This window comes from Gastrolobium bilobum, unplaced genomic scaffold (genome assembly GCF_033153095.1).
Source record: "Gastrolobium bilobum isolate Gb01-03AN ecotype WA unplaced genomic scaffold, APGP_CSIRO_Gbil_v1 utg22497, whole genome shotgun sequence".
NCBI classification, from domain to species: domain Eukaryota; kingdom Viridiplantae; phylum Streptophyta; class Magnoliopsida; order Fabales; family Fabaceae; genus Gastrolobium; species Gastrolobium bilobum.
This window is the reverse complement of record NW_026895676.1, coordinates 113479-126398: the sequence shown is the minus strand read 5'-3', so window position 1 is coordinate 126398 and position 12920 is coordinate 113479.

Genomic DNA, 12920 nt, shown 5'->3' with positions numbered 1-12920 from the left:
AATTCAAACAAACTGCTATAAAATGACACACCATCTTCATTACAAAGCACCCTTTAACAGAGAAAAAGCCTTTGAATCCATCAACTTTCACCCCATTTCAAAAAAATTCATGGCAAATTACTATAGCACTACCCTCCTTTCTCTGTTTCCAGGATCAGGTTCTCAAAACCCCACCACTAATGAATCCTCATCCTCCATCAATGGATTAGGCCAACTGGACCTGAACCAAAGGGTGGCTGAGTTGAGAAAAAGCTCAGTGGCCACAACAAATGGGGTGTGGGTTCGAAACCATTCATCAGCTTTGCTTGGTCATGATGATGAGGCAAATGTCATCGAAAATGTGATGAAACCTCAATTTGTCCATGCAGCATCATCACCACCACCACCATCTCAACCTAACAAAGACATCAGTAGCACACTAATTAGTGCAAAAATAAGAGACGTAATGAAGCCTTATCATCTAGGCTATTCTCTTGGAACAATACCCCCCTTTAGTCCTTATCCTTTAATGCCTGCTTATCTTTTTCATAATAACCCAGCTCCCAATGATAAGGATGATGGTGATGATGATGAAATTGATGGTGATGGTCGAATTCGCAGCATTCCATACAAGAAAAATGGGCCATACACATGCTCAAAGTGTAAGCAAGTGTTCCCAACTTCACAATTTTTTGCAAGTCATGTGGTTTCTAGTCATTACAAGTATGAAACCGAACTTCAGAGAAGAAAAAGACTTAATACTAGAATCCGACGCAGAAATCTGCGCATACAAAAGGTTAATGATGAACTCACTTTAGTTCCGGTTTCTTCTGAGGTTGCAAGAAACAGTTTTACAACAACATTTGGTCAAACTGAACAAGTTAATGTTAAACACGATGTTGACCATCGGGGCCATGATCAGGTTCCTCCTCTTGCAAAGGAAGTAGCGGGTGGCAATGGCTTCACTCGTGTTAACATCAAATTTGAGCCTAATGCATAACTAATTATGTGTTGTTTAATCATGGTCTTGTTTTTGGATTTTAGTCATGTTTATAGAGTTATGGTATATCTCTAGTCCTTTTTTTATTTTGTTATGTTAATTAGTTGTTGTCTGGTGATCTTTTGTGCTTTTAAGCACTTAATTATCAATTTTTTTAATTTTTAGTTCTTTTTGCGTGTCATTAAATTATACCATATTTTAAGTTGATGTGAATTGTAATTTTATTGATCTTTTAACGTTTATCTCATTAATTAAATGATTCACCCATAATAACTCACAACCGACTTGTGTCTATCGTCTTTTTAGAGGATTCCATGTCTTAGAGCATTTCTTATTTTTTGATTTAATTTTTTACAAGTTATAAATCACACATAATTCAACAATATAAATTTAGATTTTCCTAAAGGATTTATAAAAATAAAAAACCTAATCTCTTGAGGCATGGTCATGGTAAATTTGAAGTCTTTTAACCATTGTTGATGGCGTAGTTAATTTGCAAACCGATCTGCACATCCATTTTCATTGCCATGGATATGGCTAAAATTTAATAACTCCAATCTATTTTCATCAATCTATGCTTGAATTCAAGTCACTAAATGAGACTTTGAGCTTTGTTATCATTCTTGTTAATAATGGAGATCACTCTCATAGAATCCACTTTAAACAATAACTACTAGATTAGATTTTGTTGTAAGTTAAGGATTTTAATAGATGTTATATCACATTGAATGCCCAACTCAGCAAGCCAAAGAAAAATATAATAGCGTAAAGAAAGTAACTGTTATTAGCAAAACAAATTTCATAAAGAAACATGCCTTGCATCATGTTAATTTAATCATGAGAATGTTACAGTGGAAATTAAATATGTATGTAATACATTTATCTGAAGGAAATAATTCTCCTATTGGGTATGAGGAATGTAGATCGGGGGTATGACAAACGTAAATTGTAGAAGAACAATGCTCACCACCAAGTACATGTATTGTTACCGAGTGGACTTGCAAATTGCAATAACTAGCCACATCAAAATATGTAATTAAGTCTTTTAGGTGTTAGCTCAATTGGCTTACTTTAATACAGCCAAAAGCTACTACTCGTTGTGTTGTTAAATCAATAAGTGTATATTGAATATTTTGTGATCCCTGTCCAATATCATTGCCTTAGCTCTTAAAAAAAATTACGGAGAAATGGGAGCATAACACAAATTAAAGGAATCGTGAATGCCAACTTTTATATATATGTTATCACAACATCTATTTAAACTAGGCAGTGCCAACACATTTGTCTTCTATTGCTAGAAAAAAATGTGGTTAAGCGAAATATTAGGGAATGAGGCAGGATCCTTTGACACCGGTGTCAAAGGAAAAGTTTGACACCTCATCTGAGAGCCGTTAGATTAAAAAAAATCAATGGTGTCACATGCTTACAAATCAGAATCGTTGATTTTTTTTTAATCTAACAGCTCTCAGATGAGGTGTCAAACTTTTTTTTTGACACCGGTGTCAAAGGATCCTGTCTCTTAGGGAATTCAAAATTAAAATCGCAAATATCACATCTAATAGTACATCAAACGTCAAACAATTTATAAATGGCATACACCGGAAGAATGGTGATACATCTAATAGTGCACACAACCTTATCCATTTTTATAAAATGACTGTTTCTTATACTTGAATTTATGACCTTTCAATTACAAAGAAAAATCTTATTGCTATTCAAGACTTGCTATCAAACTAATCTTCATCCACTTGTAATCTTCATCCATTTTACCTTTGGTTTGGGTCTTTCTTATATGTCTATTCTTTTAAGTCCAAAGCAGCGTTGTCCCTTCGAGATTGACAACAAGCAATGATTTATGAGATATATATGCTTTGCACGCCAATAACAAATGGGATATATTGTTCCTGAATCAGGAGAAAATTCTGTTTCCTTTGGCCGTCTGATACCAATGATAACAAATAATGTAATTAATCATAAAACAATACACTCTTCTAATCAAGTGCTACCTACTTATCAGCGTTGTTGTTAATATATAGAAGCCCAACAAAATTCAAAATCAGCTAATATACTATTTGACCTTTTGAATAAAGCATTGCTCAATTTCCAACAGTAAATGCTTTTACAATAAGGCGCTTATATAAAACAAATAGATTGTTCTTTACCCTAATGTCAGTACCTTCATTTTCCTGTTGTTTTATAGTTGTTTGCTTCATGTTTATGTGAACCAAAATGGAAGAATTCAACTTCTCAATACACATACTGGAAGGACAAATTTCTTGTTTCTACTCAATGTACGTAGCTTATAAAAATCTAACAAGCATATTATTGATCATTTCTTACCATATTTCTGTCCTTGCATATCACAGTTTTCCTTTTCTTCTGAGTACTTGTGCATGAACGAGAGAAGTTATTACAAGCATAACTTCTTTACATGTGTATGTTTCCAAAATTTTATTTCTATTTCTTGCTGACATACTCACTTTTTCAATCATTCCCTTATTTTACAATGAAAACAAATTTTATAACCGTTAGCACTTTGTGCTGAAATTCTATATATAAGTGATTAAAAAAAATTACTACATACATGGCGTTTGTCCCTCAAGCATATTTTATTTTATGTAAGATTTATTTTATTGTTAGAAACAAATGCACTGATGAAATGTTTTCTTTTCTGTTAGATTAATATTCTAATGCAATCTCTAATATAATTTAGACATAAGCTCATAATCATTCTAAAAAATTCTCTCAGATCCGTCCTGTCATACTATAACATTCCTATGGAGTCTTTGAGTTAACTTGGCGACAAATAAGAATAGAGACGTACGACTCCTTCTGCACAATTAGAAAAGAGAAAGGGTATTATGTTTTTAATTTTAATTAGGGATAATTTTGATATTTTATTTTCAATTTAATATTTTATTTATTAAGAGTATTATTGATATTTTATATTACGAGAGTATTTTAGTCATTCAGGAATTAGTTTATATTATGAGAGTATAGTGAAATCACAATGGGTATAAGTAATAATTTTCAAACCACATGGTGCTAAATGAGACACATAGTACAAACCATAATATGGTTGAAAGTAAAGTTTTCCCTTAAAAAAAAGATGATTTTGGAAATGGAAAAGCTCATCCAAATAGCCTCTGAGTATGGCTGAAATCACTACACTTTTATATATATATATTTTACTATTATTCTCATATACCGAAAATCAAGACTGAATTGTTTGTTGAATTTTTTCAAGACTAAAGTATTAGTGTTCGAATATACATAATTTGTTCTGCTATGAAGATACATAGGCGTCAACATGCCCTATAGTGGTTGATATTATAACTTGGTTTACCTTTAAATCATGAGTGAAAAATTATCAAAAATATGGTACCAAAAATAAATAATTACTCAAAACACTGTGGTTTACCGCTATCATATTTGCTTTCAATATTATTCTTCACTAATAATAGGTACGGTTACGTCAATATTTAGGTAGCCACGAAGACAATAAATAATTTCTCCTAATATATTTAGATTATTACCCACTGTCTGTTTTTAGTTCTGCATTAAATTTTAAACTTTTATAATCTGTCAGACAATAATTTTTTATGAATTGCAAAATCAGTCAATATGATATACTTACTATATTAGCAATGATGAAATTAATAAAAAATGATGTGATAAAAAAAAAGTTAACTATTTTTGCTTATTTTCTGGCAAGATTTTTGAATCATATTATATTATTTTAAAAATTTAAACACTTAATAATCAATAAGTTTTTCAAATTTTTATTTATTATATTAAATGCTGGTCGTGCATTAAAGGCCGGTCAAAGCCTTGAAGATGGTTAAAATATTTACCGGGTTCAAATAATATTTAAACAATAAATATATAAAATAATTTTAAAAAATTATAATTCGAATTTATTTTAATGAGCCATGACTTTTCTATTTCAGGAATTAATAGTCAACACTGCCGGGCAACAGTTACTATAGCTGGTTTAGGCATATATTTATGGGGAAAACTAATATTACTTAACATGATATAAAATTTTTTACCCACTAACCTATTGGTTTCTGTAATAGCATTTTTTATTATATGTATGGGACCCACATGCATCTTTATTTTTTAGTAGAAAAAATTGGTTAGATTATGTTACATGATGGTAGCTTTATCCTATATTTATTAAGGGTTTTATAATTCTCATTCAACATGAGAATTAAAATTTTCCTACACACCCTTCGATTTCCGTGTTGACATGGGTCCTACATATAATTTTTTCTAACACATGGGTCCCACATGCTTTTTATCTCTACAACATGAGAATTGAATTCTCATTCAACATGAAAAAATCAAACCCCATTTATTAAAGAGATAAAATACAGATTTTAAAGTTTTTTTTATTCCTTTTTACAGAGGTCCAAATTTATCATTTCGAATTTATCAAATTTTCACCTTTTGTTTTTGGAGTTGTATGTTTAATTCACATTTACGCAATCGATCCGATTTGCCTATATGGTGAATTTTTTTTATTTCACAATAATTAATTGATTATTAGGTTAATCTGACTCGGGTAAGACAAGGGCTGAATTTTTTTTTTATACTTACTTTAATTATCTTTTTGAGGTGAGTCGATCCTTTTTATATTTTCAAAAACTTTATCTTTTTGAACAAGTTATGAAACTACTCACAAGTTCCAACCAAATTTTTAATATAACTGACTACTTAAAATTTGAATAGGAGATCATTGATTAAGTTAGAAGAACTCCATACTAATTTGGTACAGCGTAATAGGAACATGATGCAACAAGGCTGGTGTATCCAGATGTCTCACATTCATCGTGAAAGGAATAGCATGGCTGACTTCTTCGCCTCATACTCGTATGGCTTCTATTGGGCAGTTCAAATTTTTTATCATCCTCTACCAAGCTGTATGGAAAGGCTGTATAATGACACCTTTGGTGTCCATTGGTCTAGGCTATGTGCTTAGTTTCTTTTTTTTGTCTTGTTTTTTAAATCCTTTGCAAGAGATACATCTATTAATAGCTCCAAATGATAACGTCAAATTCTGAGAAAATGACAACGATTACTGTCTTATTTGTCAAAGAAAAATGGAATACATTATAAAAACTTAATAACTCAGTTGAATATTCGAGAATCACAGATTAATTAATTAATTTGAAAAATCATTTTGAATTATTCAATTTATTAGATCTTGTAGATCTTGAATTTTGATGAATTTTTATTTTTAGCGATTCCTGGAAGAATGAATCGAGGAAAAACCTATGAATGTCCCAACTACAAGAAAACCCAAAACCTTAAGGCTGTAAGTTTATGAGTCTTTTGCACTTATATCATATGGTGTTCACTTGGTCTATGTCTAGACAATGTGGGACTTCACATCACTATTTACACTTGAATATTTCCAACATCCTCCCCTCAAGTGCGAGACCCAACATCATATTTTCCCTAAGGACAACTTCTACGGAAATTTTTTCTCTTCAAATATTAGGTTCACACCATCCTTCTGTAGAGGCCTCTTAAGGTGCATCACCATCTCCATATACTCGGCCCCAACCAAACTTTTGGCTCTGAAATCACTATTAAGAATGGTATGGGTGTGCAAAGCCCTTTGTAAAGGATACATCCACCAATGGGTCCAAAAGATAAATCACAAAGTGGGCCGACACCACATCTCAACCCAAAACCTTAAAGCTATATAGGTTTATGGATTTTTTCATTTAAATAGTGTTCACTTGGTCTATGTCTAGATAATGTGAAACTTCACATCACTATTTCCAACAAATAAGGGGTTTGGTAATAAAAAAACTTATCCTTTTGGACATAAGTATGTGGACTTTTTGACCCTTTTGCCCCTCATTAATTAATTAATAACCAATTTGCCCCTCCCCCAGAACTATCACCATCCTGCCCCCTTTAGTCGATTAAGTTGCATTTTTAGTCGACTACATTACAAAAACTCAGGAAATATGAACCCCGCGTTTTAATCGACTACATATTAAGCCTGATCGATTAAAAGTCATGAAGGTTTAATCGACTAAATATATTATGTAGTCGACTACTTTTCGCGGATTACGTTTTTAAAAAAACCCCCCATTTCGCGAAGGGAGTTATTTTGAAACCCTAGTCGATTAAGAGACACCAAGGAACCACCTCTTGAAGAACCGATCGAAGCCCCTCTTATTGGCCGTCCGATTACACCAAGTCAACCATCTACCTTGTGAATCTGAGTTGGTAGGTAACGATTAAACCCTTGCATTGTGTTTTATGTGTAGTTTTTTTTTTATTTCTTTCTCTTTTACATGATTTCGTTTCTGTTTTTTGTGTGTGTTTTATGGCAGAACGTTGGTTGATTTTTGTTGTCTTTAATTATTGATATTGTTTCATGTAATGAAGAACATTAGGGTTTGGGTTTTGATTTAGTTATTAATATTTTTAATCTTTAGTAGGTGGTATGTCTTCTGATTGACCGTTTATGGACTGCAGGTTTATCTGTTCTCAGCTGGTGCTTTTCTGGCTATACATCTATATGTCAGACCACCATATTAGAGTGGTGGCAAGCTGGAGCTGTCTTTAGTGTTTTGATTTATGGTGCGGTGGATCTTTGTGTGTTATAGAGTCCTTGCTTTAGCTTTCAAGTAGTATAAGGCGGTTTAGGTGCAAGAAGCCATTATGTCTTCATGTTTTTATGTGCAATGGAGACATTGTGCATTTCTCTGGACCTGCATACTTTTAGGCCTATTCTGGGCTTTCATCATTTATGGGCCTATTATATTTTATCCAGATAAAAAATTATCCCAATTTTTTTGTAAGCAAGTCCTTCATGAACTTTTCAAGACGACCCTTGTACCCTAAAATTCCAATTTTTTTTTGGCAAAATATAACAAATAGAAATGATCAAATTGAGATTTAAAGAAAAGGAGTTAGAAGCTAATTGAAATGAAAAGTACATATAAATAGAATAATCATATGAAGCATGGGACATTTGTTGGTATTATGTTCCTGTTCACTTTGAAACAGGGATATTCTAATTGATATATAATTGGTATCTAAAATTCTAATAAATTCGATTAATTTGATTTCGAATTTGAATCTTTTCATCTTTTTTAAAATTACGACTCTCAGAAATCAAACTTATTATCCTTTAAGCAGGTCAATCCTATAATCTAATTGGGTGGTCTCTAGACCAACAATTATTGGGTAGTAAGTTCTCCCGATATAGTGTGATTCGATTATAGAATATAGTTTATTAGAATTTATAAATAAAAAATTTATAAATATAATTCTGCTCATTAACCAAACACTACCTAAGTTTCTTTTGGGCGATCTTTACATGAACATTGCCCAACGAACACCTACCATCCATACTCAAAAGGCATTGGAGATGGCTGAAAAATGCTCGCATGATGACCCATTTTTATTATTCTTTTAAATATCAAATATGGATTATAAATATATTTTATCCGAATTTTAAAACAAATCAAATCAATGGAGCATTTATTACCATTTTTCGGTTGCAATTTTTTTTCTTATTTCTAGCAAAGGTTAATTAATATAACAATTTTGAATAATTATCTCCATATTTTATGTTTCATATTATGATCAATGATCATAACATAGCTGATTCAATAAAAAAACAAGAGAGAAAAAAGAAAGGGAAAAATATTTCTGCAGCAGATAAATTATCTGCATTTATTATCAAAATGACGTCGTTTTGGTATTGAAATCTTAAAAAATTATAAATATAAAGACTATTATAACCCTGAAATAAATTAAAATTACAAAAATACCATGATTTATGCCCTAAAACGATGTCATATTAGACTTACTACAGATAACTTATCTATATTAATTAGCGAAAAAATGAACCCAAAAAAAATTAGCTATCAACGAAGCAAAGATTGCTGGATAGATTTTGATTACAAATTAGCAAGTGTCCCACGTTGTACGGTTTTTTTTTGTACGGATATTATAAGTTGAATTTTTTAAATGTAGAATTCTAAAAATATATAAACAATTAATTTAAGAAGAATTAAAAAATATAAATAATTTTTTTAAAATTATAAAGAAATATATACAAAATTAATTTTAGAGAATTTAAATTTAAATTGATAAAAGTTAAGAATGAGAAGTATCGTGCTTTAAGAGAAAGTAGAGTAAACAATTAAATTACTCTCCAGATAACGTATTTTAATTTAATATATATAAGTGAAACAACTAATGGTTTGAAGGAAAAAGAATAAATTTTAAATAAATAAAATAAAATAAACTAATTTGAGAATATAACAGTTAAGATTTGGAAAATAATAATATAAAAAGATAGATTTAAAAGTAATTATTTTCAAAGTATGAGCAATTGATAATTAAAAAAGAAAAAAAAATTAGCTAGGAATGAAAATTTTAAAGTAAAATAAAATTCATCGGAACCAAATGAATTTGAAATAAAACGAGGTTAATGAATTCAAGAAGTTGATTCTTCTGGTTTTATCTCCTTATTTGATATGCGAGAAAGCGGAAACTTCTCTGAATGATATATGTATATTTTTTTTTTCATAAACATTGTATGAGATATGAAATTGAATTAGGACAATATATTAAGGTGAGTCCCATCCGCTTGCACCAAACTTTGTTAACCCAAAAAAAAAAAAAAAAAAAAGGTTGATTTTTGAATTGTTTTCTTGTGCCTCAGAACACCCTCTCTTCATATAATCAGTTTATTTGTCATTTTAGCATAAAACACCCATTCTTATCAAATTAAAAAATAATTAAAGAAATATTACTTTATTATTCAAAATTATTAAAATAATAATTTTATTTATTTTATTGAAAATAAATAATATGATATAGGCCGACCTGTAGACTTATAGACCCGATATGTATAAAAAAGCCTATGACTTGCTTTCTAAATAAGATTTTCTAAAGTCTAGGCATATTCTATTTGACTATTTATAATAGGCTAAATCTGACTTAATATAGGCTAGGCCATAGGCCCCTGTAGGTCGGCCTAATTCATTATTCCCCTACTTTATAGGATTGACATATACAAAAAAACCTATGTCTGCTTTTTAAATAGGTTTTTTTAAACGCTAGGCATGTTCTATTTGAAAATTTGTAATAAGTCAAGTCTGACCTAATATAGGCTAGGCCGTAGACCCCTGTAGGCTGGCCTAATCCATTTACACCCATAATTGCGGAGGTTATCTTTTAATCCATTTGAAAATTTACTGTATAATCTTGTATTGTAGTTATTAATGGTTTTAATCCATGTTAGAGGTTAATTAATCAAATTTCACAGGTTGGGCCATCATACATAAGGGTTTAAATGGGCTAGGTCGGCCTATAGGAGCCTATGGCCTTGCCTATATTAGGCCAGACTTAGCCTATTGTAAATAATTAAATAGCTAGGCTTTTAAAACAATCTATTTAGAAAGCAGACCATAGGCTTTTTTTATACATGTCGGACCTATAAGCCTACAAGCCGATCTATATCACATTATTTATTTTAAATAAAATAAATAAATTATTATTTTAATAATTTTGAATAATAAAACAATATAATTTTAGTTATTTTTTTGAATTATTGAATGTTTAATAGGCTTAAGCAGGCTAAAAGGCCTAGGGGAAGACTTTTATTTTTTAAATAGATTGGTAATTTGGGCCTAACAGGCTAATAGGCCAGGCCAACCTTATTATTATTATTATTATTATTTTTACACAGGTTGACCTATCTAATTCAAAACCTAATTTAACTTAGCCTATTTACACCCCTAATCATACATAACTGATTGATCATTTAATCCATCTTTCATAAATGAGTGTAAGTAGGGGTGAAAGTGGGTCGGGCCAGCCTACATGGGCCTACGACCTAGCATATATTAGGTTGAACTTGGCCTATTACATATAGGGCTCGTTTGATGGACATGATAGGATAATGGTAGGATATGATATGGGGCTGAAAAGGGTAGAATATGATATGAGGCTGATAAACCTATATTATGTCCTGTGTTTGATGAGCACCTGATTATCAATCTGATAAGATTATGTAGAAGGAGAAAGAAAAAACAAAATATAATGCAATAAATACAAACATATTGGGTAACATGGGGATATATTGGGTAGCGTGGAGATATATTGGATATCCAATATTGTTATCCTATCCTGTTGAATCCTAACCCTGCTCCCCCCATAGGATAGGAAATCATGTATTGGATGGGATAAAATGAGACAATATGATAAGCTAATCATATCCTATCGACCCATCAAACAAGAGATAAAAGTAGAATATGATAAGTTATCCTATCCAATCTTCTTTATTAGGTGCTCCAAACAGGCCCATAGTCATATAGAAAAGGCTCAAGCTCGTAAAGAATCCTATTTAAAAAGTAAATGATATGTTTTTTTGACATGTCGGGCCTATAAGCCTACAGGCCGACCTATATCATATTAATTATTTTAAATTAAATAAAAGAATATTATTCATAATAGTACCAAATGATGATAGTTCAGTTTGTGCATGTGAGCTAAGTAGGTGGTGGAAGGACCTAGGTTCATTCCCTCACCAATACTATCTTTGAGAATAACATAAGATCTGTACTAATCTTTACAGTACCATCAGAATCAACATTTAGAGTTAGAGGAAGAGTTATTGATGCCTATTGTTCTAGCTTGGCTAAAGATATCATCCAAGCTTTAATATATGACGGAGATTGGCTACGTAATAGATATGACTTGAAGAAAAAACAGAAGGTATAAATTTAATCAATTAAAATTATTTTATAATTTAATTATATTCGATTAAATTTTAATAGAAATTTGACTTTATTTTTTATGTAGAGGAACTAATATCTCAACATGTGAGATTGCCTATTTGAATCTATTAAAATATTTTTTGTTTCTTAATCTTATTTTTTTGTTTCTATTGTCTATTCTTGTTTTTTGTTTTCTACATTTACAAATTGTTTGTCAACTTATGTAATCTTGGAATTATATTTGTAGGGAAGAGAAGATGAAGAGAAGTTTTTGGCTACTACAAGCATCATGACATGAAGTGTTTGTTGGATTCATGTAGTTATTTTAATTTACATAGTATAGATTTGTTTGTTGGATATTGATGAAAAATGTTATTTAATTTAAGAATTTTGCTTTTGAAAGTGACTTAAATGCATATTGTGATGAGTTTTGTTGTGATTCATGGTTCTGTTTGGACATTGAAATTGTAATTTTTGTTTTAGTAACATAATTTGAGTATTTTGTAAAATTAAATCATAATTATGCTTAGAAGTTAAAAAATTGTAATTTTTGTTTTAGCAACATAATTTGAGTATTTTGTAAAATTAAATCATAATTATGCTTAGAAGTTAAAAATTAACAAGCTAACTGCCAAGCTACACCATTTGTTTTTTATAAACGAATCAAGTCAAGCAACAGTTAAATTCGTACTAGACTAGTGCCAGACAAAATTAATTTTTTTTTGACAAAAGCTTAAGTTTTTTAGGACAAAACTCATCTCAATCCAATCCACTTTCACCCCTAAATATAAGTCTTGAGGGTGGAATATGGTAGGTTAATCTATCGAGAGATAATTTGATACATATTAAAATTTTCTGCACAATTTACTGTTTTATCCCTATGCATAGTACTTCTCCCAAGCAGAGATTTCGAAACAGACGGTGAATCAGAGACCTCATTCCCAATTCGATCAAAATCAGTTATTATCATCTTTTATAGTTTTTTTCCACGTACAATGAATACCTCTCATCTTTTTACATTGTTATACTTATACCAACCCCACAAAAATTTATCGTCCAACTATGATATTATTAAAGTTTGGCTCATATATAAATCTTAAAAGATTTTGCAAGCTTCCCACTTCACGTAGCCTAACCAAAGAAAAAATCTCAGGAAATAAAAGTTTTAAAAATCAACA